The 27,483-nt window shown below is 39.5% G+C and overlaps 1 long non-coding RNA gene across 7 annotated transcripts in view; it reads right to left on the bottom strand.

Moving 5' to 3' along the window:
• Positions 1–26,937, bottom strand: part of LOC134163888 (uncharacterized) — a 36,429-nt gene extending 9,492 nt beyond the window's left edge. The window contains exons 1-4 of one of the 7 annotated variants that reach the window (XR_009964891.1): positions 9,887–10,079; positions 9,316–9,351; positions 5,063–5,990; positions 4,622–4,708 (exon numbers count right to left, since the gene is read on the bottom strand). This is a non-coding gene — a long non-coding RNA (uncharacterized LOC134163888). Of the gene's footprint in view, positions 1–4,621; positions 4,709–5,062; positions 5,991–9,315; positions 9,352–9,886; positions 10,080–26,864 lie in introns of those variants that run through there. The other 6 variants (XR_009964893.1, XR_009964895.1, XR_009964894.1 and 3 more) reach the window with 6 other exon arrangements.
• Positions 26,938–27,483: the final 546 nt, after the last annotated feature.

Raw genomic sequence — 27,483 nt, 5'->3', positions numbered from 1 at the left:
GAGAATGTGTGGCTGATTTATGGTTGACAGGGTTTAAACCACGACAGCCACTCATCCACTTATTAATAAATGTCTTTAATATGTTACTGAACCAAAAGGAATTAACAAGTGTTTTGTCTACATCCATACACAGATTGACATGCTAGCTGTGCATCAGAGAGATGAAAAGGGATTCAAGCAGCCAATTTTTTGTTGAATTTAATGAATGTACCAGTTATGTTATGTTAGTCAATTTCAATCAATGTTTCTCAAGACCTAAGTGAAATTCAGGAGGCTGGAACAAGTTTAGGGAAGGCTGATGCCCCAGAAAATTACTGACAGATTTGTTTGAGGAAATGGAAGTTTAAGCTCCTTTGGAGATATTCTCAAAAGTATGATAAAGATTTAATGCAGCTAGTCAAAGATATAAGCAGATGTAAGTATGTTCACAAACACTGAGGAAGCTTGGGTCTACCTTTTGTGGAAATGTTTTTACTGTAGACTGTTAATCATTAAAAAAGTGAAACAAATTATCATCAGAACAAACTACGTAATTGCATAGAAATTATCTCCAGTTTGTTTCTTTAACTGCTCTGTCAGCTAATTCCAGTTTCTTGTATTATATAGAAGCAGGACAAAAATGTAACGAGACTGTACAGTCTTTGATAAGGTCTACCAGTACTGTAGTCCTCACACAACCTCTTCCAGGAGCCCTGAGATCACAGCTTTTATGATAAAGTTCATCCAGCTTTCATCAGTATATGTTATGAACAATATTTTGTGAATAGTACTAGAACAGAGCCTGGTTTTGCCCAGATATTGCAAAGGGAGGCATAGGCATCCAATACAAACACTGCAGATATCCAACAAGGTATAAGATGAAGTATACCTTTTTCCTTTTGTCTAATTAATTATATTCTAGAAATAGTAGTTTACTGATATGTCTATTATAGTTGTTACAGATCTACTGGGAGGTGCTCCTTTACGTCATTAACTTTCATTCGATATTGCTAACGTAAAAATATGAAATCCAATGTAGTGAGGTTTGTTATGGTTACTAAAAATAAAGATCTACACATTCACCTGCCTTTTCTGAGGCAACTTTAGCCTGGTGGTTTTATTCCTCCACACATGGGTACAGTATCTGTAGGTAGTAGTGAGTCAATGGGGTAAATACTACACCAAAGGGAAAATTATCACTATATATGACTATCTTTAAGTATCATGCACAGTCAGAGAAGGAAGGGAAAAGATTTATTTCCCATCTACAGTCCTAGTTCAGTGGATCAACAGTTCTGAATCTGGCTGATCTGGTTTGCAACAGAACACAGTAATTTGTAAAGCCCCAGAATTAAATCACTCAGGAAGAGTTTTTGACAAATATCCAAAAGTCTGTAATGCACATATGACTTCATCACATAGAAACTGAAACATGGATTACTGATGATGGGGTGCAGAAAAAATGTTCAGGATTTTCTTGGAAAATACAAAATATGTTACCCCAATAAAAAGTAAATATTATAGACACAATAAAGATAAAAATCCAGTATCAGCTAAAGGGTTAGACAGTGAGGAGTGACTGCCTGAGCGAACAGCAATACAATCTCTGCAAAATTCATTATTCATAAATCATATACCTTTTTTATAAAACATTAGTTCATCTGACTCGTGAGCAAGTTCGTTTAAAGAAATACCCAACATTTCAATTAAGAAAACTAATGGGCCATATTCTCCTGTGGGATGACTTGTCATTCCTGCACCAGTACAGCCTATAGTGTGACCATGATTATAACAGTACAGAGGTATTACACTCTATTGCAAGTGGTTAATGCAGAAATTGACACTATGAACACACTACATATATACCACCAAAATTATAGCCATGCTGCATTTCCTGTTCTGGTACAGGTGTATGACTCCTCTGTATAGAAAAAGAAAACCTGAAGCAAAAGCAACCAATCAAAAACCACTGTCAGCTTGAAGAGATATGTGTAAAATTTAGCAAAATAAGCAAGGTTATGAAGAAAAAACCAACATGCTGCAAGAAATGTGGAACAAAAAGGCCTTGTTTCATGCATATCTGCATTACTGGCGATTAATTCATGGCTTCCCTGATAGATAGCAATGGCCTTTTTTCTGATAAGGACATTTTTGCTTGACCCCCTATACTCATGGAGTTTGAGAGACTCTAGGGCCTCTTGTATCACGTCTCTGTCAGATTTCACTGAAATCAGCCACTGACTCGAGATGCTTGAATTTGAGATCCTCAGGACAGTGAGAAGAGCGTGCAGCAAGCTCACTACCCTGGACTTCAAAAGAGCAGACTTTGGCCTCTTCAGGAACCTGCTTCGGAAGGTTCCATGGGATACAGCGCTAGAGGGCAGAGGGGCCCAAGACTGTTGGTTGATATTCAAGGATCACCTGCTGAAGCTCAGGAGTGTTGCATCCCAACCAGAAGGAAGTGCAGCAGGAGGGCCAGGAGACCTACTTGGATGGATAAGGAGCTCCTGAGGAAAATTCAAATGAAAAAAGAGACTTATAATAAGTGGAAGCGAGGACAGGTGGCATGGGGAGAGTACAGGGATGTTGTCCAAGAAGCTAGGGACCAGGTTAGGAAAGCTAGGGACCAGGTTAGGAAAGCTAAGACCCAGTTGGAATTAAACTTGGCTAAGGGTATTAAAGATAACAGGAAGGGATTCTACAGGCACATAGCAAATAAAAAACAGACAAGGGAGAATGCAGGCCCCCTCAGGAAGCTCTCGGGAGAACTGGCTACACAGGATTTGGAGAAGGCTGAGGTTCTGAATGACTTCTTTGCCTCGGTCTTCACTGGCAAAGGCTCTGACCAAACCACCCAAGTCTTGGAAGGCAGATGCAGGGACTGTGAGAATGAAGACCTTCGCCCACTGTAGGAGAGGAACTGGTTCGAGACCATCTTAAAAATCTGAATGTGCACAGGTCTATGGGACCTGATGAGATCCATCCGCGGGTCCTAAAGGAGCTGGCGAATGAAGTTGCTAAGCCACTGGCCATCATATTTGAGAAATCATGGCAGTCAGGTGAAGTTCCCGATGACTGGAAAAAGGGAAATATAACCCCCATTTTCAAGACGGGGAAAATGGATGACCCGGGGAATTACCGAGCAGTCAGTCTCACCTCTGTGCCTGGCAAAATCTTGGAGCAGATTCTCCTGGAAGGCATGCTAAGGCACATGAAAATCAACAAGGTGCTTGGTGACAGCCAGCATGGCTTCACTAAGGGGAAATCCTGCCTGACCAATTTGGTGGCCTTCTATGATGGGGCTACAGAACTGCTGCACAGGGGTAGAGCAGCTGATGTCATCTACCTGGACTTGTGTAAAGCGTTCGACACTGTCCCACATGACATCCTTGTCTCTAAATTGGAGAGACATCAATTTGATGGATGGACCATTCGGTGGATAAAGACCTGGCTGGATGGCCACACACAAAGAGTTGTCGTCAATGGCTCAATGTCCGGCTGGAGACCAGTAACGAGTGGTTTCCCTCGGGGATCGGTGTTGGGACCGGTCTTGTTTAACGTCTTTGTCGGTGACATGGATGCTGGGATTGAGTGCGCCCTCAGCAAGTTTGCCGATGACACCAAGATGTGTGGTTCGGTTGATACACTGGAGGGAAGGAATGCCATCCAGAGGGACCTTGACACACTTGTGAGGTGGGCTGGTGCCAACCTCATGAGGTTTAACCATGCCAAGTGCAAGGTCCTACACCTGGTTGGAGCAATCGCAGGCTACAGGCTGGGCAAAGAAGAGATTCGGAGCAGCCCTGCGCAGAAGGACTTGGGGGTGTTGGTTGATGAGAAAATGAACATGAGCTGGCTTCAGTGTGCGCTTGCAGCCCAGAAAGCCAACTGTGTCCTGGGCTGCATCAAAAGGAGCGTGACCAGCAGGTCGAAGGAGGTGATCCTGCCCCTTTACTCTGCTCTTGTGAGATCTCATTTGGAGTATTGTGTGCAGTTCTGGTGTCCTCAACATAAAAAGGACATGGAACTGTTGGGACAAGTGCAGAGGAGTATCACAAGGATGATCAGGGGACTGGTGCACCTCCCATATGAAGACAGGCTGAGGAAGTTGGGGCTGTTCAGCCTGGAGAAGAGAAGGCTGCGTGGAGACCTCATAGCAGCCTTCCAGTATCTGAAGGGGTCCTATAGGGATGGGGGAGAGGGACTCTTCATTAGGGACTGCAGTGACAGGACAAGGGGTAACGGGTTAAAACTTAAAACAGGGGAAGTTTAGATTGGATATAAGGGAGGAAATTCTTTCCTGTTAGGGTGGTGAGGCACTGGAATAGGTTGCCCAGGGAGGTTGTGAATGCTCCCTGGCAGTGTTCAAGACCAGGTTGGATGAGGCCTTGGGTGATATGATTTAGTGTGAGGTGTCCCTGCCCATGGCAGGGGGTTGGAACTAGATGATCTTAAGGTCCTTTCCAACCCTAACGATTCTATGATTCTATGTTGACTGGGAACAGCAGACAAATAGACAGACAAACCCGTGCTGCATCACTGAATAACCTTAACTCCCACACAGAGACCTGAAGCAAGAAACAAAAATAAAGGTTTTATTCAATACAGTAGACAAATGAAAGCAGCAGTGTTTTATACTCACTTAAATGTACATTTGTCCAATATTCTGCTTTTCTGTTTCTTCTTCTGTTTCCAAGTCCAGTACGTCAGAGAAATGGTGCATCACAACCTGGGGTAGAAAAAGACCTTAAAGCTACAGATGCACAAATGTCCTTAGTGCAGCTCAGTCTCCAGAAAGGGTCTATGGCTTTCAGCAATCTGTGTTTTCTGACAGGTCCTACAGCAGAACCAAGAAAAGGGTAACCATTGCTGAACAGTGAGGAGTAGTGCTGATGCATGGCTTCCTCAGCAAGCTTAAGACCATCATGTAGAGCAGCAGGGAAGAGGAGCCTAGAGGTGGCTGAGGAGCAGTGAAGCAAGAAAGCAATGAAAGGTTTGTTGCTTTGCCTGTGCAAGAAGGGAGCCCAAGCTTTCCTCCCACATCAGCTCTGCATTTCACCCCATGGCAATGAACTTCACTTACCTACTCAATGAGTCGCTTTACCTGAACATCACACACCGAGGTTCTCCCCATGATCGATTGCCTTGTAGTACAAAGGAATGGTTAAAAAAATGCTGCTGGAGAGAGAAGGAAAACTTTGAATGAGACTCCCCAGCAAGGGATGACCACAGATTGGGCTCTTTGACGCATGCTTTGCACACTACATGGGTGTCTCTCTTCCAAATTCTCCTTGTTTCCAGACAGTATCTTGACTCACACTGACAATGATCAACTGGCATATGCTGGAGCAAAATACATCTCCTGCAATGCAGCATTTCCCTTCCAGCATCCCCTTCAGTCTTGTGTGACACAGAAACAAAACAGGCCCACCACTTCTTTCAGCCCATCCTCAACATCTTCAGTTCCTCATTCTCTTCCATAATGTAGAAGGGACAGCACCTTCCACGTGGAGCTGTAAGATGATACCGCTTCATATTCTGCCACCTGGGACTGTTTCAATAGCAAATCAATTAGAAGTATTTAGGTTGTTTAAACCCCCACAATGTTACAAGCATACCTGCCAATGCTTCATATTTCTTTAGAATACAGTAGTAGAAAGTAACCCTATGTATCCCATACCAGTTTTACAGCAAAAACGTGCAGCAGCTTTCCAGATGCTGAAGTTGCTCTTGCTGAATGAGCCCTTTTAAATCCAAATGGGATATAAACCCATAAGACGCTGACTAGGTCTTACATTCCTTCCATGAGCAATTGCCTCGGTATATTAGAACTGTTTGAGGAATGGGCTGTAGGTGTTGTTTTAAAGACTGTTAATGGCCAGCTTTAGGACAGAAGGGGTGGGAAAATTGTTTTTAAAGTCTATTATCTTTACCTTGATTTGGGATTTTGACTTAGAAGAATTGTAAGAGTTTGGAAGGACGGAGTTCTGCACAGGCACTGCACCTATTGACTAAGGACATGTTTATTATTGGGGTGTTAAACTACAGTTAATAGAAAGAAAGGAATGAGTTTTTCCACTTAATGTATAACAGCCTTTCTGCTAAGACACAAATAAATCATTGTGCAATTGCCAAGTGACTTTTATTGGTTTTCCTGTATCTGTGAAAACATTTTGAACATTACAAGTGGCCACTTGGCTGACGTTAAGAATGCATCTCACTGAAAACTGGTGGTCACTGCTGAAACAACAAAGTTTTGCTTGGACTTCCATTCAGCAATAAATAAAACAAAAAATGACCACATGGACAGCATGGGTCTCTTTCTTGATGATTCAAGTCTAAAAACGATATCAAAAAAGGAGGTCTGCAGGGAAAGAATCAGAGTATAGACTAATTGAACGTGAATGTACCAGGTACTCTATACAATAACTTACAATAATATCGTTCACAGTTTACTACTTCACTGTGTCTACTTTTCAGCAAATATAATTTAACTCTGAGTTAAAGTGGCCTTCAGCCATCACCAGAACACAAATACTTCAAGTTGGTATCTATCTACTGTATATATCTAGTTACAGATTTAATACCTCCAAATACTGCAAAAAAAACAAAAATTCATCATCAGTCTGGTGACTGCAACATAATTATTAATGCTGATAAAGAAGAAGGGAAGGTTTTTTACTAGACTAATCAAAAGAAAAAAAAACCAAAACACAGCCAAAAAAAAAAAAAAAAGAAGAAGGAAATGCAATGGAAGCTCTTAAGCTATCACACAGTGTTTTAAAAATACTAGCCTGTTCCCAGAATGACACAGTTACTCAGTGAAAATGACATTCAGGAATGCCATTTTCACTGAGTGTCTTATGGGCTTCTAAAAGTGGGGTTCTGTTAGAAGCAGAACTTCCCAAGCCAGTTCTCTGGCACTGGTGGATCTTTCCAAATGGTTTCGGGTTTACATGAAAACAATACACTATACTACTAACCCTAAAATGGTCAGAGTTTTTTTTTTGGATAGGAATTCTTGATCATGAGCTTGTAAAAAAACAGACTTAAGAGGTACTTGTTAAACTTCACAAGTTAAACATTTTACCTGCGCGCGCACACACACACACACACACACACACACAATAACAGTGGTCATGAAAGCCCACACAAGCATCTGTTAAGGTGCATATTAGAAGTCTCAGTGTCAATACATAGTGAATATTGGGAGTATCAGGACTACTCATCTTAAAAAACTCAGAGGTTACAAGTATGAAAACGTAGAGTAAAAGCTACACATTTAAATAAGACTTTCAAACTAATCAAACTCTTTAAAGTCAATGATATAGAAATACATGCATACATTGTGAAATAATGACAGGTTAGGGTATTTTAAAATCAGTATCATGTTTCAGTACAATAACAGTATTTATTACAGTATAATATGAACTATTTTAAGCAGTACTAATACTCTAGAAGCTTTTAGTAATAACATCATATCACAACTGTTTTTTTTCTAATACTCACAAAGTTTTTTGCTTAAGAGAACCAAGTATAGCAGATTTTGGATAGGAAGAGTTATTTGATTAGTTGTTCTCATGGAGCTTGCATTTGGTTTATTTTTTATACCCCTTATTTTATTGGTTAACATTCAAATTGCACCACTTTTATGTTATTAATATCATTAGAAACATAATATCAAATATTAACTTTGTAAATCTCTCAAAAAATACTGCTGGACTTAAAAGGGTATTAGATGCTAAACTATCTTTACTGTGTAATTCATAAAGATTTCAATCTTACCACATGAATGCACTACAAAGTTAATTGCTTCTATTATTCCTTGAAAGGGAGCCATGTGACTGTTCTTGTATTAAGGTAAAAGTCATAATATTCTTATTTTACTCTCATGTTCAATGATCATACCTTCTTTTGTCTGTCTGAACAATTGTGCAGCTTTTAGCAAGGCCTCTCACTGGTTTTTGTTTGCACAGCTCTATGGCCATTAGAGTTAGAAGCTTTAATATAGTGAATAAATTCCTCTAAATGGCCAGCTGACGGCCTTCTACATTCACATACTGATGTATTAAAAAGCCTGACACATGCTACTAATTTCAGCTCTCAGTTTTTTTTTGCAAGTCTTCAACAGTACATCAGACTTTGTAGTCCACTGTGTTAGAATTGTCAATGGGAACCAAAAGGGGCCTTCCTGGGCTCTTCTTTCACATGAAAAACTGATTTAGTTCTGATTTGGAGGGATGCCTGAGTGCACAGTAACAGTGTGACCACATTGCAGAAGGCCCTTCTCAACTACGAGGATTTGAAGTCTGGGCACATAAGACCACATAAACACCTTACTTCCCCTATCCTAGTCACCCCAAAAGACAGGAATCATCTTCTAGAGGTACCCATCTCTTCAGATGGCTCAGATCAAATGAAAGTAGTCCTGCTTAATGTGACAGCATATATCCTTAGAGATTTTAGCTTACATAAAAAATAGAGATACTTTTATAAATCAGCTGCAACAGTACAGGCTAATTTAGATTCATTTTACCTAGGTTTTGCAGTATGTCTGCACTTTGCTTCTCTTGGAATGACAGCAGAGTAGACATGCGTTTAGGAAACCAGATGTCAGCTTGTTTGGTGATTGATGCAAAGCATTGAGAGTGAAGCCTTGACAGTGAATGTGCTGAGTGTAGGCTGGGCACCACTGGGTATACACTGTCTAGTATTACCTGAATGCACTGTATACTATACAATACTTGTTTACTAATGCATAATGATTCTTTGAAGTCATCTGAACAAGTGAAAATAAAGCCATGAAACATACTAGACACTGTGTAATGAAAATTATCACATTCTAGGTTATTTCTGAAATTCTCAGATCTCTCATTAAAAAAAAAAAAAAAAGAAATCATCTGGTTTCTACTCATCGGCAAGGTTTTCTTAAATAAGTGGTACAGTTAAAAAGGCAGCACAAAACCTTGAAGGCACAGTTTCCTTTCTTTGGGCATTATGTAGAAAGAATTAGAAACTATCCCTGTTTATCTGGTGTTTATCTCAAACATGGGTGAACTACCAAAAATAAAAAGAAGCTATTTGTAGAGAACAAATATGTTTCCTTATCAACTTTTTCTTCGGGCCACTGAATCTTAACTGGCAAACAAAAATGGTTTTGTGGCTCTGTGGCTTATCAGTCTTCATCAGGAACGTTTATTTACAAGCAGTTTCTTGAAGCTATACGGTGAATTCAAGTGTTTTATAAGCTTAGAGTCAGCACTTAAGCAAACTGATAAAACACTATTTACGTGAACAGTAGCACATCTATGCTTTTGACCCAACATGTTTACTTACAGCTGGAGTATTAGTCTCAATTCAGATTTCGTTACACTACAATAGCAAAATTATTTCTGAGATAGACAAAGCTAACTTAGTCAAGCCATATCAGGTTCATTAGAATTACATACATAGATTCATACACAGCATGATGTGTCTCTATCCTCCCTCACCCGTCACCCTGAACTCCACCAGAATTACCAACCCTTGCTGCAAGCTCATCACCCTCTGTGTCTCTAGTGCCAATTTGGATATCCTCCAAATCAGTGTATCTTCCTCTCTTTGCAATATTACCAAGGATTTTTTCATAGCTCAGCTATGTGGCAGCTACATCCACATCAACAGCAGTAAACAAAGCTGCTAGTTCACCCCACATCCCCTAACCCCATGCATGAAGTGGCCAGGTCTCTTTGGCTGGTAGACAGGTAATGCAGATACTGCTATACAAACCTTCAGGCTCCATTGCCCAAGAAGAAGTAGGAGTAAATTCCACTTACTATATACTAGTGAGCTATTCCTTTTCGGTGCCTGTTTCTTGCACTTTCCTTGGAAGGTGCTACTTAGTCAATCATTTCCAAAGGCAACTTACAGCATTTGCAGTCTTGGCTGCTGGAATTATTCTGATGCAGCTCTGTAAAACTGTGCTCGATGTTTTCCTATTTTAACTGCTTTGAAACAATTCCCAGGAAATCACAGAAGGGCTTCTTCGACTGCCAGCACTTGAGAACACTGTACATGTAGTCTGCCAGGACCAATTCCTCTCATTCAGAGAGGAAGGACTATTTTATACCCTGAGGAAATGAACAGTGCAGGGAGGGAAAAAGGTCCTGGGAGAACAGGGCATACGTAGGAGAGAGGGGTTTCCAGCCTGTGGAAGACTGAATGCTTGTGAAGGAGGACATCTCCTTCTGTGAGCACTGAAAATTACTTTGGATTCAGATTCTGGTTCCTTTCTCCTTGAAACACTAGCAGTTCTCCTTAAATCTGAGCAATATCTAATTTAGAGTGCTAAAAGATAAAAATATTCCTTTCCACAATTTATTGTCACAATCAAAGCACATAGACTGAAATTAAAGTAGTATGCAAACTGATATCCCCTGGAAGTTTTGCCTGTGCGCACAGTTTATTACACAGATCCAAATCTATCAAGACACTGAGATTTTAAAAATATTAATAAGAAAATGAAAACCCAGCTTGAAAAATTAATCTAACAAGAAAGCCCAGTCTTTTCAAATCTTTATGATTTTTGTTTGCTTTTTTTTTTTTTTGGTTTTGGGTTGTGGGGTATTTTTTTCAGTAGAAAACCTAATTTCTATTTCTCCTTGTTTTCCTATATTTACCTTAAACCCCACCTCCCTACTGTTTCTTGGGGAATGATTTTTCTGCCCATCTAGACATAGTAAAGCGAATTTTAACATGCTTCTCAGTCTGTCAGCAGTGCCTTGCGAGCACATCTGATCACAGTGATAGATAGCAGACCTTCTCTTTGGTCAATACAACTTCTAAGATGCATATAATATGTAATAGAGACTATGCATATCTTCATCTTACAGCCATGGCTGGAAATCACCGTAAAAATCGCACAAACAAAACTGGAACCAGGAAAGAAGTTGCACTTCCCTGTTACATAGTTTCTCCATCAGCAATAAACACTCACAAAATTTCTTAGTGGGGAGATAAACTTTGACATGAAACATATTACCATGTAACATTGAAATGTAGAGACTTAATAGACCAGATCCTCCACTAGATAAACTCAAGGTAAGCCTAGGGAAACTGCAGCTGCTGACAACAATTGCAGATAGAGCCTGTTTAGGTGGCTCGTTCAGAGCATGCCCATATTTTCTTACTTTTTTTGACAGAAATAAGGTAGAGAAGACACATAAACCAGGAAGGATCTCCAGGATTCTCATGTACCATATAATTTAATTTTATTGTGTCAGAAAAAAAGGTCAAAGGACAAACTGGATAAGAGTTGTAGAGTTGCATCCACCTAGGCGCGCTGAAGATTGACTCCCGTTTTACATATGTTCCTTGCATTTATTTATTTCTTGTAATTTTTGCAGTCTTTGTCCATTGAACTTGTTTTCTGTTTGGTAACTTGTAAGGTATGTTGCCTCCTTAGCTACACATAGATAAAATAAAAACTTGAGAGGAATAATGTAAGGAAGGTTATTATTTAGTAAGTGAGTCAGAATTGCATGAAATACAGGGGCATGGAGGCATCAGCTATGTTTAATTCAGTAAGGAAAATACAATCTCAGGCTTCATTACACTAAGAAGAAAAGTAGTATATTAATCACCTCCCTCCTATCAGCAACAGACAGATATTATTTTATATTAAAATGAAACCCATTTCACTATTGCAGTTTCTATATTTTTGATAAGCAGAATGTCCTTTTTTGGAAAATCAGACTTCTAACTCTTTTGTTTACCCTTCTCAATCCCCTTTTCTGGAAAAAATCTTTCTCGCAAAGGCCATAGTTTACAAAAAAAAACCAAACCCAAGCCACGATATAAGGAAGAGGGAAGGAACCACAATCAATTTTAAGTCCAGCTCTTGCAGGCTGCTCTTCCAGCGAAAGCCATGCCGAGTGTGCATGCAGAGGGCCTCACTGTGAAACAGCAAACTTCAGAATTTTGAAGCTGCTCTAGGAAGAGAAACCATTTGCTACAGATTCTGGTCTCTTCTTCCAACTCAGATCAGTTTTGAAACAGCTTTCTTAATTTTTTAAGTTGCCTCTGAATTTGTCCCATCTGTCCTTAGTTACCTGGTCTCCAGCAGGCTTTGCTCCTTACTTCTCCTAAGGCAGAAACACCAAGTCTTCTTCATTCCCCATTTGCCCCTTCCCACCTTCTAATGCCACAGGCTGTCAGACCATACTCTCCACTGCTGCTAGCACTCTGCTTTAAAAAGAAAATCAGGACACAAGATCTGGAAATGTCTCCTGGATTTTTACATCTTTAATAAGTTAACTGGAAGCTGAGAAGCAAACTGAAGGAAGTTGGAGCTGAACACACTGAAGTTGTGGAGTTAAAATATCCCTCCCCAGGCAAATGAAAACAAAGAAGTTGTATTATTTAATGCGTTGTAGTTTTCAGAAGACTTTGTTGTTGTAACTGAAACACAACTAGAGACTTCCTGCTCAGCGGCTGAAGGACTTACTGAGGAGTCCCTTACAAATGTGTGTACCAGGAAATGAACCTGAATGCCCATGTCACACAAAACCTACAGTAAAATCTACACTGCTGGTAACACAACCCAACATACACCACCACCTCCCCCTCCTGCCGCAGGAGCATGACAAAGTCCAGTAACTCTTGTGGTGTAATGCAGTATGTCACATTACTTGACAAATCCACTAGAAGGACTAAAGATAACGTAGCACTTTGATAAATCATTTATGAACAGATTTTCTTTCACCTTTGCATGTGCATTAAGAAGAGGAAAGGAAAAAATGTGGATGTCATACCAGGAACAACACAAATGAAAATACTGTTGCATGGATACCTAAAATTCCCCCAGCCTGCTTTCCCAGGAGCTATACGTGCATTTGAGAAGGTGTGTCTGTTTTTGCACCTGATACACTGACAGAGAAGTGCCTGCCCACTCTCCACCAAACATTTGACTAAAGAAATAGTACCTCTTTAACTACAGGCTTTCAAACATAATTTCCAGAGTGTAAAGTCATTTCCTGTGCACTATGGGGGTGACAGAGCAGTCCCTGCTTCCTGAAATGTTGGTCAATATGACTTTTCTTTCAGGCAGCAGAATGTGAAAAGGGGGATATTTTTATACAAGGCTAGAGACTAGCAGAAAGTCACCTATGAGACTGGGCTTTGAGCATGTGACAAAGCCGAAATACTGTCCAGAAGATGTCTATGGCTAACATCAGCAATGAAGGGAGATGTCATTTTGCAGGGAGACAAGAACCTTTGTGTACAGCACTGTGTTGTGCAGGTTTTTGTCTGTGTGAACATCATCACAGATATGTTAATGACTTCACCTGCGAAAAGCTGCCTGGGAGATCAGAAGAGGCTGCAGAACCTGTATGCTGTTCCCACATTTCCCCCTCTACCAGAAGTATCAAAACTTGTCCAAGACCAAGCTTACCTCCAAAGGTTCCAAGTCCATGAGAAGACACTTTAGACCAGGTTTTCAATGCATTTTACTGGGAGGAAGAGCAGCTGTGGAGACTTCCTTGTCTCAACACACATCTGTAAGAGGAAGCAGTGCTCACTCTCCCACAGACAGGCCTGAGGGAGAATACTCACATCTGAATTGGGTCTATATTGGTCTTCTTACTGCAGTTTGCAACCTCATGGTAGTAAACTGGTTTTAGCTCCTCAATTTTTCATTTGGAAGGCCATGCTTGTGATTTTGTGCAAATGATTGCTTACTTGCTGTACAGAGAATCTGCTATGAGTTTTTCTGAGAGATTCACCTTTCAACACATGGCTTACGAAAAAAAAAGGCTGAGAAGAAGCAGGGCAGATGCTACTATTCAGCTCTCAAGAACGCTTTAAATTTAACTGTATTTGGGTGTAAACTGTTTTCTGAGTAAAGTGCATAATGAAAAAAAATAGAAACAAAAGAAAATGACCCCACTGGGGAAATGGGGTGATAAGACATTATATAAGGATGAAAGAAAAGATTTCAGGAGCATTTCTTTCCATAGCTATAGCGATGAGTGACAGTGGAAACCAAGCCAATAAGATAGCAGACTTATTTCTGATAGTGGCAATTTCTAATGCACTGTGTGGGTTGTAACCCTGCTCATGAATGCAGGTGGAGGAAGCTGGTTCTGAAACTCTTTTGCCTTGTTGTTTTTTGTTTGTTCTTGTTTTTATTTTTTTTGTGAGATTAATCAAGTTTTGTAGCTCTCGAAACAACCTTCTATGTACACTGGCTTTAACAATGTGACCCAAAGAGAAAGCTACAGAAGAACTGACTGAATACTCCAGAAAGAGTTTTGAAATTAAGAGTTAAGAATTAACAATGGTTTACCAAACAAAAGAAAAATTGAAGTTCAGTCTGAATTTATAAAGGAGGAATAACAGTTCAATAAAAATACCAGGAACAAAGACCTGAAAGCAGTAAGATGAGTCACAGACAAGCAAGAATGTTATCCTGGTGTGCACAGATAGAACAACAAAACACAAGAGCTTCAGACAACCAGGACATTCTCAGTCTCAGAGAGAAGGAAGAGTGGGGAAGAAAGGGCAGGATATTTGAAAGTGTCTTCATGACTCATGCCTGGAAAGTACACGATTGCATAGAAAAGTACATCTTTTTTTACAGCTAAAGGTCATTCATTTTTCTCAGAACAGTAGTACACAGTGAGGGACAGCCATAGTGGATTAATTTATTTCCAGGGCAAAAACCTCATGAATTCCACAAGCATCAGACCTAATAAAGTCTGGTTTCCTAGAGGGTTCTGTCTTCTTGGTCCACTGAAACTCTGAGTTACACTAAATAGAATTTTATTTGAACTACGTTAACATCATTCATTCAAGTTAAGAACATTAGGAATGTGCCAGCTTTCAGCCAGTATTTACATTAACAAACAACAGAAAATTCACCTATCAGGTCAGAGATTTAAGGTGTTGGGCAATTAAGCCTTGTTTCCAACATATAAATATTTTGAATTGAAGCTCTTATTCCCTGTGCGATAAGAGGCAAATTAATACAGAAGCTTCTTCTGCAGTGAAAGGTCTTGAAAATTCTTTCTTTTACATGGCTAACTAATTTTTCTGGCTTTACAGAAACTCAAGATGTCTAGCTATCTGCAAAATGTGATTGCAACTGGTCAAAGGTCCAAAAAATCTTCTTAAGAACAGACACATGTTTACACCAGGGAACGCATTATTATTGTATAAAACATATTGCAAAAGAGGTTGCTATTTAAAAAAGGGATCTTTTCTACTATCTCCTGATGATTAAAGTTGTAGTGATTTGACTGACCAGGAATATTTCTTTTTTCTGACTTTGGCAAGTGCCCTTAGTAATGCAGATCACGTGTCTGTGCGTACTCACGACTTCTTCTGCAAAATACTGTTTCTGCAGTCAGTGGCTGGCTTGTGGCTGGCAAGGCCAGAAAACACAATTTTTGGATGCTCACAGGGTCAAACATTTGCGTAGCTGCCATACTACTCTAGAGGGGGCAAAAAAAAAACCAACTAAAAGCATTTTCAGCAGAAACAAAACTACAGGACAAGAATGGGGTGTGTATGATGTATAAAGATCTCTAGAAGTTCTGGATCCCACCCTCTAGTTTTGATTAAGCATCTCCCTACTGCTTAATTCCAGAACTGATAACTATTATTTCAGTTTGCTACGGTTTCCATCTGCTGCTTTCACTATAAATGTATGTCATCCCTTATTTGCTTGATAAGAAAATCTTATCCTGACTCTTCCCCAGTATTTACTTCTTGCAAAACAGAAGCTCTTTGTCTTTGTGATATTCCTGGTTCAGTTTACACTGAACTCTGGGATCAGTTTATCACCCACAACTGACACCAAGTGAAAGGTATGCAATGGATGGATCGTTTAACTTACTGTGCCACCACCCCCTCTGGAAATTTTGCCCAGGATAAATCAGATAGTACATCTACCAACAAGGTCTAATGATGGCTTTTCAATACACTATTAAGCAGTTCAGGATCCATGCAGACCTGTGGTATACCTGAATCTCACCACCACCAGACTATAAATTTACCAGTGTGATCATGCTAGTTGAGGAAACTTTCCTCTTCTTTACAGATTTGCCAGTACATTCCTTTGTGCCTTTGCTTGTACATGTATGTGTATATATTTACTTGTATCTATTAGATATGATAAGGTATGATGTGATACAATTAATATAGTCTCAGAGGTGCCTGGTCCTAACTTCACCAGACTGTCTCCTTGCCATATGTCCTTACATCCTGGTACAATTCTGGGCAGGGACTATCATTATGGTACTTGTGCCTTAGGTCTTATATGGATGTCCTGAGTTTGAATACAGCTTCTGTTGTGTTGCTGCCTAGTAGTGGGTGGTACTCTCATCCAAAGGGGCAATGTGAGCTACCTCATTAGCTTTCAACTGCTTTTGCTCACTGTTCCAGAATGCTTTACTTTACATTGCCCCACCTATCCATGTACTGCCAGTGCAACTTATGTCATACCAACCTCCTGGGCTGCATTGTGCAGAGTGTTGCCAGCTGATCGAGAGGGAGAGGGATCTTTCCCCTCTACTCAGGACTGGTGAGGCACATCCAGAGTGCTGTGTGCAATTTCGGGCTCCCTATAAGAGAGTTACGGAGTTGTTGGTGCAAGCCCAGTGAACAGCCACAGACATGATTAAGCAACTGAAGCATCTATCATGTGAGGAGAGGCTGAGACAGCTAGGATTGGTTAGCCTGGAGAAAAGAAGGCTCATGAGGCCCCTTAGCCTTGTGTATAAATATCTGATGGTTTCTTTTCTTGCTGTTTTTCATGTTCCAGGAAGTTTCTAAACTGCTTATTGTAAAGTATGGCCAAGATATCTCAGAGGAACACATATATCTTACACATGCCCTGTTTTCACAATATTCTGTAAGCATCTCTTGTGATTCACAGTTATTCACATGTTTTAAGTTCTTCTCTTTTCAGTAGACTATTTGTTAGACCATAACATCCACACTGCAAGTAGCTGTTTTGATCCCACCCCTGTCTGATCTACCTAGATTGTAGTTTCTATCTGACATCATGCTCTCTCAACACTTCAAGAGCTTTTCTAGGCACTTTCTTCTTTCAAAGCCTGCTGGCACTATCAGCTTTTCCACCTTCAGGCTCTCACATAAGTTACTCTGAAGACTGATGTAAAAATGCATACTGTCCAAACATTTCACTGAGGCATGACTGATATATGAACATAGAATATTTAAAGATTATTGCATGGTTGTGTATATTATTGTATATATTGTTATAACTGCTACTTGTCTGCTAGCAACTGCTTTTCTGATCATCTAAGTCAGCTAAGGGAGGTTTTGTGCAAGAAATGATGATTCTAGTGTCAGATGTCTGCAGGTACCTCTTCCACCTAAGCATTGCTTGGCCAGTGTGACACATGCTTCACGAGACCTGAAAATATGAAAGGGACCAGAGGTAAAAAAGGTGCCTCTGTTTTAGAAAAGGGACATGACCTAATCCATACTCAATCTGAGAATGGACACAGGACTTTGATTGAAATACGGAGGTTCTGGGAGGACTGAATTTTGATCTAACAGTCTTTGCCTAAGAGAGTGGATGTTGTTTAATAGCTTCTAAAATAGCGGTGAAAAGTGGCTATCAGAGGAAACATGCTCTGAACTGGGTCTAGGCTCATGAAGTAAAACCAGTCATCCTAACAGCAAAAGCCAGCTCAGTAACAGAAAGGTTTTAAACAAACGGGCTTGAATCTTAAACAAAAACCCAAAACCTAATAACAACAACAAAATAAAAGGAGCACAGTGCTTTCTGGTTTGCCTCCACGTTGTTAGGTATGTTGTTACCCCAAGCCCCTGTGGTCCACTAATGGCTTACAGAACCACCTGCAGCTCCTGATTACACCACCGGTTACTAAGTGCTGGTTACCAAGGAGCAAAACCTCTCTGCAATCTACATCAGTATTATCAGAAGTTTTTCTTGTTTAAACTGAAACAGAAAAAAGGGCCACATTAATAAAAGTTTAACACTGATCCTAAGATTAGACATCCAGAGGGGGGCAACAAAAGGAGAACCAAACTATGAAGCAAAGTACATGGCATTTTCCCCCTAGATGTTTCCACCCTTGGAAAAGGGAACTTAAGCTGTAATAGTATGTCTTACAATATGTATCAAATTTTCCATTACTCCATGATAGTGATGTACGAAACACGTTCACAGAGGGAAGGGTTTGGCCATGTTGTGGGAATAACAAATGTATTTTATGATCAACACTCGTTGATTATGCAAACAAGGATAACCTTGCTTCCAGTTCTGGATTTGAGATTTTCTTCTCAAATTTGATATAAATGGCTGACATTTCTGGCCAGAGAATTTATGAGCCAGCATATATGTGTGTGATCTTAAAACTCAGCTTTCTGCATTACTTCTTTCTTTTTTTCTTTCCCTTTTCTGACTTCTAAAGATGACAAAATTACAAAAAGCCCTAAAAGGGCACTCAAATACAAAATGAAACTTCTGATACTAAGTCTTTAGAAAACAGATCCCTACCAGCAGATGGGCCTCACCTTGCAGCAAATTGAACAAATAGAGAATAATTTATCTTTAGGTGCAGTAGGCATCATACAAAAGTTTGCCAAAGGCTGGATAATTCCATAAAGCTGCTCAAGAAACCAGAAGTGATTAGAAATGAAAGGGCTGACACCACCACCCTGAGTACTCAGCTCTTAATCAGGTTATCACAGAGCAGGGCTTTTCTTAATTGATACAGCCTTTTATCAAATGAGGGTGTTACCTCTTTGGTGAGGTCATAAAATATGAGTCACACAGAGTCAATAGGATATCTATCACAAAGGCAATGCAATGCATTATAGAGTCTAAAGATATAGTAAGTGCTGTTTACTTAAAAGCAAGAGTGAGTTCTTAGAGGTGAGCACCTCTTTAACCTTCAAAAAATGCTGTTTTAACCACATTTTAAGCTATGGCTACTGTTGAGAGTAATTCTGCGAAACATGATTTGCTATTGTTGCCTTGCCAATGCTATGTGACATTTTGAACTCAGGATCTAATTTCTGATAAACAACTGTAGTTCCACTGATTTTCAATTGCCACATACCTGTGAATTTGATTTAGCTAAGCTGAATGCATTCTCTGAACACCGAGTTTTGTGTGGTTAAACTGGCCGCCAACTCTCTTGTATTAGGTAAAGAAAAAAGAACATTATGAACAAAGTTCTTCACTGTTTGATCAAAATTTTATCCTCAGAATTGATGCCAGTCAGCATTGGACTTCCTATCTTCCAGATCTGTCTGTGATGGTTTCTGGTTTCATACCTGAATTCTTGTATGACTTTTGGCAAGCTTTGGTTTTCTACAGCTCTTAGGTACCTAACTCTTTGGTGTTGTACTCCTGCATGACAACAAGTGCCTTGGAATTTTCTTAGCTTCTTTCTTTCGAGTATAATGTTTTGTCTTACGCCAGAAATGGTATTAAACATTGTGTCCAATGGATAAATAACTTTGTTTTTTAAAAAAGGAGCAACAGCAACAGGGAAATAATTCCAGGCAGCAATGCAACAAGAATGGCTAGAAGAAGAGAAAGTATCAGCTGACACAGGAAATTAATAAACCTTAAAGTTTAAACCTATTATGTTCATTATAAACTTGCAAGAAAAAAAACCACCAAAACCTCACAGTGTACCCTACAAAATGACCTGAAGCTTCAGCTTCAAGTAAGGTGAAAAACTGCAAAAGACCATCCCCCACACTACTAAAGCCAATAGGCTGCAAAGAAAGCATTCACAATTAACATAGGTGCCTCTCAGCTGTAACTGTATTATCAGAGAATTCTGGATGAAAAGACAGGGGCAACAACCCATTCAATCTCTTTTTCACCTCCTCATTCCACAGGCTTGAATTCTCAGGTATTCTGAGCCATTTAAAGGACCACAAGACCTTTTCATTGGCACTATATTCAGGCAACTGGATCCTACTTATGTGGTTTAAGATTTGTTCTCCTTCTTAAGTAACAGATCCTTACTAATATATCAAGTATTTTTCTTGAGGCAGCTCCTTACTAATATATCAAGTATTTGTCTTGAGGCAGCTTCAGCTTTTAGAAACCTATCTGCATTTCAGTGAGGTCTTTTATCCTATGTTTGCATATATCATCTTGGGTAAATTGGGTTCTGGATCTGACTATGAACTCTTTTCATCACTAAAATAAATTCTGAAATTCACTGCCAGGCATGAATGTTTCAAATACCTCAGGCTTGAAATTAACATGAAGTAGTAAAATGAACATTGTCATTAAAGAAATAATTTTCTCTTGTTGTCTGGTCAGCTTGTATCTAAGTTAAACTAACGCTAAGACACTAAAGAAGTAACAGTAAACAACTGCGAATGAGAACTGCTTATTTGAAAACTGCTGTGTTATTGAGTTGGCATGTTTTACCACATTTGCAGTCACTAGAAAAAAATACAGGTATGTGCATTGTAAAGCAAATTCAATCTTGCAAAGTATCTCCCCATTTGTTACCTCACATCTCACGCACTTCATAATGAAAACTACCCAAACTTTTTTGAGTAAAGCATTGTATGTTACTAACAATGATTCAGAGCAACAAGCTCTTGTAAGAATCTATATGACCCCATTTTCACATCACTTCAAATATTTGCTTGTACTTTGACCAAAAAGAAATGGGCATTTCTAGGCAGAGAGATACTGCAATAAACAGGACCATGTTTGGTGGTTCCGTGTGTTTGTCACCTGGCTGAAATCCACCCATGGATTTGAAAAGCCCTTACTTGCAGTTCAGCCTAAAGACTGTCTCTGCAAGCCAACACAGGTTGGCAGGTGGGCAGTCTGCCAAAAAAATTCAATGCAACACAGAAAAAAAGAAAATAAATCAAAATATATATTGGCAAGTGTAATTATTCCACATCTCTGGGGCTGTGATCCTGGTAAATCAGATGTTAGTTGTTCCCTTACAAGAAATCCGAGTTTCTACATCCTCATACTCATTCCGGTTTCAATTCCTTGCTCACTTTGTGTATATGCCAGTTTACTTCCAGGCTCTTTTTGGAAACACACTAACTCCACCTAGGCTGAAACCTGGATTTGAGGAATACCTCCATTTGGGAACTTCTTTCCCAGGGCAGAATGGAGAAGCCCATGTTAGGACCAGCTCCCTCTGACCTACAAGGTCCTTTAGCATTTAGTCCTGACCCAACCAGGTCTTAAATCATCAAATGTCCTAGTCCCAAGACCCAAGGGTCCCCTAGACCCAAGGTTCACAACTCAAGTGTTTGACATCATGCTATAAGATGCTCCCCTTCCTTCTTGTTGATTTGTGCACTTTAGACTGAAAAAGGCCCAAACCAAACACGGAATACCTATATTTTAGTGATATAGAAGACCTACATAGCACCCAGAGGAAATCCATGTCAAGAGCTTTGCAACATGAGTGTGGCCAGTCTGTTCCAGAGGAAACTAGGCTTGGCAGCCAGAGATTGTCTGGATATCTTTAGTTTTGAAGGCATAGTATGGTGTTTATATCTACAAACTAATTTCACTCTCCTCTGTAATAATCACACAGCTAAAACTTGGCATCTCATATTAGCTTTTCATTTTCTAAGCCAAATACTTGACTTTCTTATGTATTAATCTCTACAGTTTTAAACACACACACACACACACATGCACATACAAGCTTATAAAAAATTAGATGTCTGAAATTGGTTTATACTGAAGCCCAACACACTTTCATTCCTTCAAGAATACTTAGAAAATATTCTTCTGAATGTTTTAAATGGTCAGATTTTTGTTTCCTCCTTTGATTTCCTTCTCTTCCTTTCCACATCTCCAAGGCCTTCTCTTTAGGACAAATACAATAATAAGATGACAGAGGTTCTTTTACTTTCATATTTTCTCTTGTACTTTTGGGCTTATACCCTGTTACATTTTTGCTCAGCGTTGGCATAGTAGAGTTTCATGTGGCACAGAAGGAGTTTCACTTTCTTTTTGAAAGTTCTGATAAGTGACAAATAGAAAAATCAATAAAGGAACAACCCTAAATGTAAGTAATTTTAGAATAATTGATGGAAAAGGGTTTAAAAACATTTTATAATGGAATTAAAGTAACTGCATTTATTTTATTTTTTTTTAAACTGGAGCTAACTTTTCAGTCAAGAAGAACAGCCCATACTACTTTTTCTTTTCCCTCTGTGGGACTGCTGCCTAACAGATGTATGTGTTTGGTTGTCATTCAACTCTGCAATATTGGCAGCTGTGGAGGTCAGATCCCACCTACAGGACATCTTCAGTCTGCCCACCAGTTGTGGCAGCACACATTTGATGTCTTGTGGCTATCCTTGTACATGATGAGAACAGATTCCAGCACTACTGTACATGCCTTTAACCAGGCTGTACAGCTCACCATTTGTTTGTACAGGAGGAAGCATTAGGTGGTGTGGGCAACACTTCCTGCACAGCTGCTCCTCGTCTCTTCAAGGTAATGGAGCCAAATAACAACAACTGTGAACATGGATTGTGCCAACAGGATGCAAGTGGCCCACCTCTGGTGATGTTTTTTTGTTCATTTGTTTTTGCAGGGATCTGATGTATAGTCAGTGTTACCATAAAGGAATATGGCTTGCAGACAAGCTGACTGACTGACCCCATAGGCTCTGAGTGCTGACACCAGCCATGCAGAATTGAATTTTGTAGTCTCCCAAAATATTTCCACCTTCCTGTTAACCCTGACTGAGGGGGACTTTTTGTTGGTGGGCATGCCCAAGGGTATGGACATCAAGATTCTTACTGACTACTTGGGTAGAATTCCTAAAGGCATCATGAAGGTGAAGCCTTTGCTACTATGGCGTAAATAAGAAAGAGTCCTATTATTGACTTTCCCAAGGCCTCTGTCTCTTAAACTCAAGTCAATACTTTAAGGAGACGGTTTTATATAGTGGTTAAAAAAAACCCCAAAGATGTTTGGGTATTCTGTTTTGTGGCCACAGATGTCTATTTCCTGTATTACATTTTATATGTTGTCAGGAACACAAACTCTTCAACACTGAACTGGAAGCTTGATTTGAAATACAAGGAAAATATCTGGAAAACATTAACTATTCTGTCTGAAGTCTGGTGGGCTCATCACCTTCTCTAACTATACCATGCGATCCTGTGAAAGGTAACAATTTCTCTAAGCAGGTATTTTCTCTGATGTGTCTGAGTGCAGGCTGTAATTGCTGGTACTCCCCCCCTTGCTACCAGGAAGAGTCTGAATGGACACAAAAAATGTAGCTTGACTTGCATTCCTCTTTCACTGTATCAGACTATGCTGCAAGAGACAGACAGTGTGGGTAATAAAACCATGTAAGTAGGTATGAGAAGTGAAGGAGAAGTGGGGTAGAGGGAAGAAAATACAGGCTGTTTTTTTATCAGTCCATCTAGCGAGCAGCATCAGATAAATATAATCACTGACAAAGAGACTTGTTGAGTTGGAACATCACCTAGACTTGGGTTTTGGCAGCAGTACATGAAGAAGTCAAATTGTCTGACTCAGTAACTTCGAATAGATTGCTATTTCTCTGGTTATTAACTGGCATCCCAGAGCTGCTAAATCAGTAAATTGTTAGCATATCTGGAACTCAGCAAGCTTGACTTGCTCATCCAGTTACTGTTGCACGTGCTTTTACATCAACTTTAGCAAGGAAGAGGATCTGAACCAGGAACTCCTATAAACAATTTTTCTTTGAAATCAGATTAGCAAGTCAGAAATGCCAAGTGATAAGAGAAGACTTTCCTTTGCAGACTTCCTTCAGCATTCCTCAGTCAATGGCATCAAGAGGACACAAGCCTTCATATTCACCTTCATATACACGGGTAGAAAAGTTGATTCACTATCATCACAAAAGGCATAATTTTAGCTTCACTTCAGCAAGCTATGGAATATAATTAGAGATATGTTAAAATCAGACATATCTTCCATATGTTAAAAAAAAGAAAAGAAAAAGGTATAACATGATTGGAGGAAATATTCACTCCAAATCTGGATGGAAAAAAAATGGTAAAAATATATGGGGAAGAGAATCAACCTGCAATGTCTTTTCTTGCTGGTTTTGACATTATGGTTCTTTGCAGGCAAACGTAAGCCTTCCAAGAAAGCAGATGTGAAGCTGCTTCTTTTGCCTTGGGATGGGAAAGGGAAAGAGGAGGAGAGTTGTTTTATTTCTGGAGTAGACTGGTTGCTAGAAAGATCTTTCTAAAAATTTATCCTGAAATCTAACATAATGCTTCTGACTAGTTCTTCTAGTGGCAGGCCTTTTATTGATGGGAATCTAGCAACTTAAGGGATGCTCAGCAGGAGACTCAGAGACCTGTGCTTTGAGGGGTGGTATGCTGTACACTGGCATCACACCTACAAAACATACCATTAGAAGAGCCAGATAGATACACTGAAGCCTGTGGCTCCCCATCAAGCAGGCATACAAGATGTACTGAGGAAGGAGTATTTGGTGAACACGTGGGATGGCAGTTTCTCTTCTAAAATTAAGAGTTTATCTTTTCCTCTGTTCATCTGTGATGATACTAGCCCATCTCAGACTCAACATCCTTTGTGGGGGGCTGGAGCTCCAGGATGAAAAGCCAGAGTGAAAGAAAACAAGAGGATAGTATAAGCAATTTAGGAACCTGCAAGTATCCAAACTATTCCTAACTAAAGAGAGTGTTGTCCAACCTAAGAATTTTCACCATTATGCCTGTTTTTTTCATCTTTCCTCACAAAATTTACCTTTACAAATATCTTCAAACCATTGCCATTACAAAAACAATACTGCTGCATTTTGAAACTTCTCTATATCGCAAAAATGTGGAAATAGTAATTTCAAAATGTAGGCTGTTTCTACTATACACAGCACATCAAATCCTCTATCATCTATAAAACTGGATGGGTTATTTTACAAAAAGCAGTTTACAGAAGGGATTCCACATGTATTCTGGGTTACATCAATTTAACAAAACTTCTCACACCTAGTCCATAGTATCCTGCCCAAAATGGAATCAGGAATTACATGGAAGAGCTGAAGAAGAAGAGTGTGAAATGCGCTTAAGTATGTCTCTTAAAATCAACACTTAGTTTCTTGGTACTTCTCTATTAACATTGGAGAGAAACACCCTCATTCAGGCCATGAAAAGTCTGACTGGAACATGTAATATAGCTACACCAGAAGTGACCACTCTATAGGAAACACCATTAAAGCAGAATTCAGAAGCAGCTTCTGACACCTGACCCAGGAAGATCAGATCCTTTGACTTGATAAGTTTTAATGCAAAAGAAGAAACACATTTCAGTGTAGAAAAAATGGAGCTAAGCCCTGTACATACAGTATTTTCATGTACAAGCTCTAGTCAGGGCTATGATCTGTCATCAGTGTGGTGGGTCATTACTCACAGGTATGGTACTTCTTCTGTCAATATTTGTTCAAGTCTGCAAGTAAGTGGATTAACTGCATGTATTTGTCTTTGCAATGGTTTGCATGTTAAATTTGTTTTTATCAGATCACAAAGGGTGTAATAGGAATTTGACTACATTTATTTCAAAGAGCTAAGCTCCTTTCTCACCCTCGTGATTTACCACACACTTTTCACAGTAATATCACCTCCAGGACAGACACAGGATCAAAAGATATAAAATAAGACAAAACAGGAAAAATTCTACTTCGAATTCCACCATGCTTTCTATTCACTCTATGAATTTTCTTACAGCAGTGGTTCCTACTATAAAGTGAGCAGAGCTTTAAGGGGAAAGTATCACAGAGGTGAACAGAGGATTACACATTTTTCTGTCATGCCTGGAAAACAACCTGGAGCACTTTACCTTACTAAGCCTTCATGGAAGCCAAGATAGTATTGAGTCTTAAATCAGGATCTTCTAGTCAATGAGAGAGCTTAGGTTCCTTTGACGTTCGTGATTCAGCATTCACCTCCATTTTCAGACAGTAAATGGTGGGGTTTCCTGACTTCAAAGGAAACAGGCATTTGCATTCATATCCTAGTGCAAGCATGGTATATACCACTGCCTTAACTAAAGTGAGCTGTGCTAATGCTCTGTTTGTTAGTGTAAGAAGTTACTGTCACAAAACTTTTGGACTAGGAAGAAAAATGAGAAGTCCCTTTTGGAGATATCTTGAGATTGAGGAAGCCAGGAGAAGAGAGGAAAAATATGTGATGTATACAATTGTGACATACATTACATATGGAGAACTCTAAATATTTTCCTGTGTGCTATGTTCTAAAATATTCAATATTTTTTTTTTTTTTTCCAAAAATGAGAAATATGCTGTGCAATTGGGCTCCAGAAAAGAACATAAACTTAAAATGAAAGGCTTATGCCCAGGAACAACTAGCTGAATACTTGAATACTAGTCTCAAGACGTAAGAAATGTTTATTGTTATTGTTTATTGTTAGCCAAAGATCTGTGATTTTGAAATACTTAAAGATATGTAATTGCTTAACTATTAGTAATCCACCAAACTTTAGAAATTAATCATAAATCCTCCCTAACAATAGAACTTTTCCTCCTTTATAGTGTGGAAAAGATGGAGTAGGATATCAATAAGGACAGGAAATTTGGGAAATTATGCAAACTAGTGGCTGTAGCCACATGAGGAAACCTGCAGTCACTCCTGAATTCCACTTCACTTATGTGAGGACAAAGAACAAGCTACCTTGATTGCTCTTCTGCAGCATTCATATCTATTCAGAGAGTGAGCTGGTCTAGGGAGGGACTAAACTTCATTCTACATGTGCGTACTCAGCATTACAGAGTTTTAGCCTGCAAGTCTTTAAAATTACAATGATAATTTTAAAAACTCACATACCGTTACCCTTTTTTACCTGAATTGAACTCTGCCCTATTCCTGTTGCTGTTTCAGATTACCACCCAGCAAGATCCAAGAGCTTTTCAGCAATTTATTCAGAGCATCTCCAAAGGATTTTCACCTGTTTGCCACAAAGCATTATGCTAATAAAACACATGTTCACAACTCTTTAAACAACCTTGCATTTTCATTGTAGTTTTTGAATCAATTTTTTAATCTGACATCCTAACTATATGATTAAAGATTTACCAGTGAATCCCACTACACTTAAAAAAACCCTTAGCATCTTTTGTTACCTCAAATCACACCACTTTTCCCACCCCAGTATAAAAGCAGATCGTTCTTATTCCTTCCAATCCAGTCACTCCCTCCTTCCTCCCTTTCATCTCCTGGCTATCTTCCCCTCAGCCCAAGACTCTCTGCTCCACTGACCTCTCCAAACTCACCACAGTGGAAATGCCTGTAAGCCTCGAGTAAACCTCCCAGGCTGCACTAAGAAGACCAAAAGTGTTTATGATAAGGTGGTTTTCTGCTCTAAATCTCATCTTTCCTATTGGCACAGCGAACTTGTTGGAAACTGTTGATCTGTGTAGCACTGTCAAATCTGCCTGACTTGGGTGCTGAAGCAGCAATAA

This window comes from Pezoporus occidentalis, unplaced genomic scaffold, assembly GCF_034315485.1.
Source record: "Pezoporus occidentalis ecotype Australia unplaced genomic scaffold, CSIRO_AGI_Poc_V1 ctg21, whole genome shotgun sequence".
Lineage (NCBI taxonomy): Eukaryota > Metazoa > Chordata > Aves > Psittaciformes > Psittacidae > Pezoporus > Pezoporus occidentalis.
Note: the sequence above shows the minus strand (reverse complement) of the source record. Positions and strands in the feature narration are given on the sequence as shown.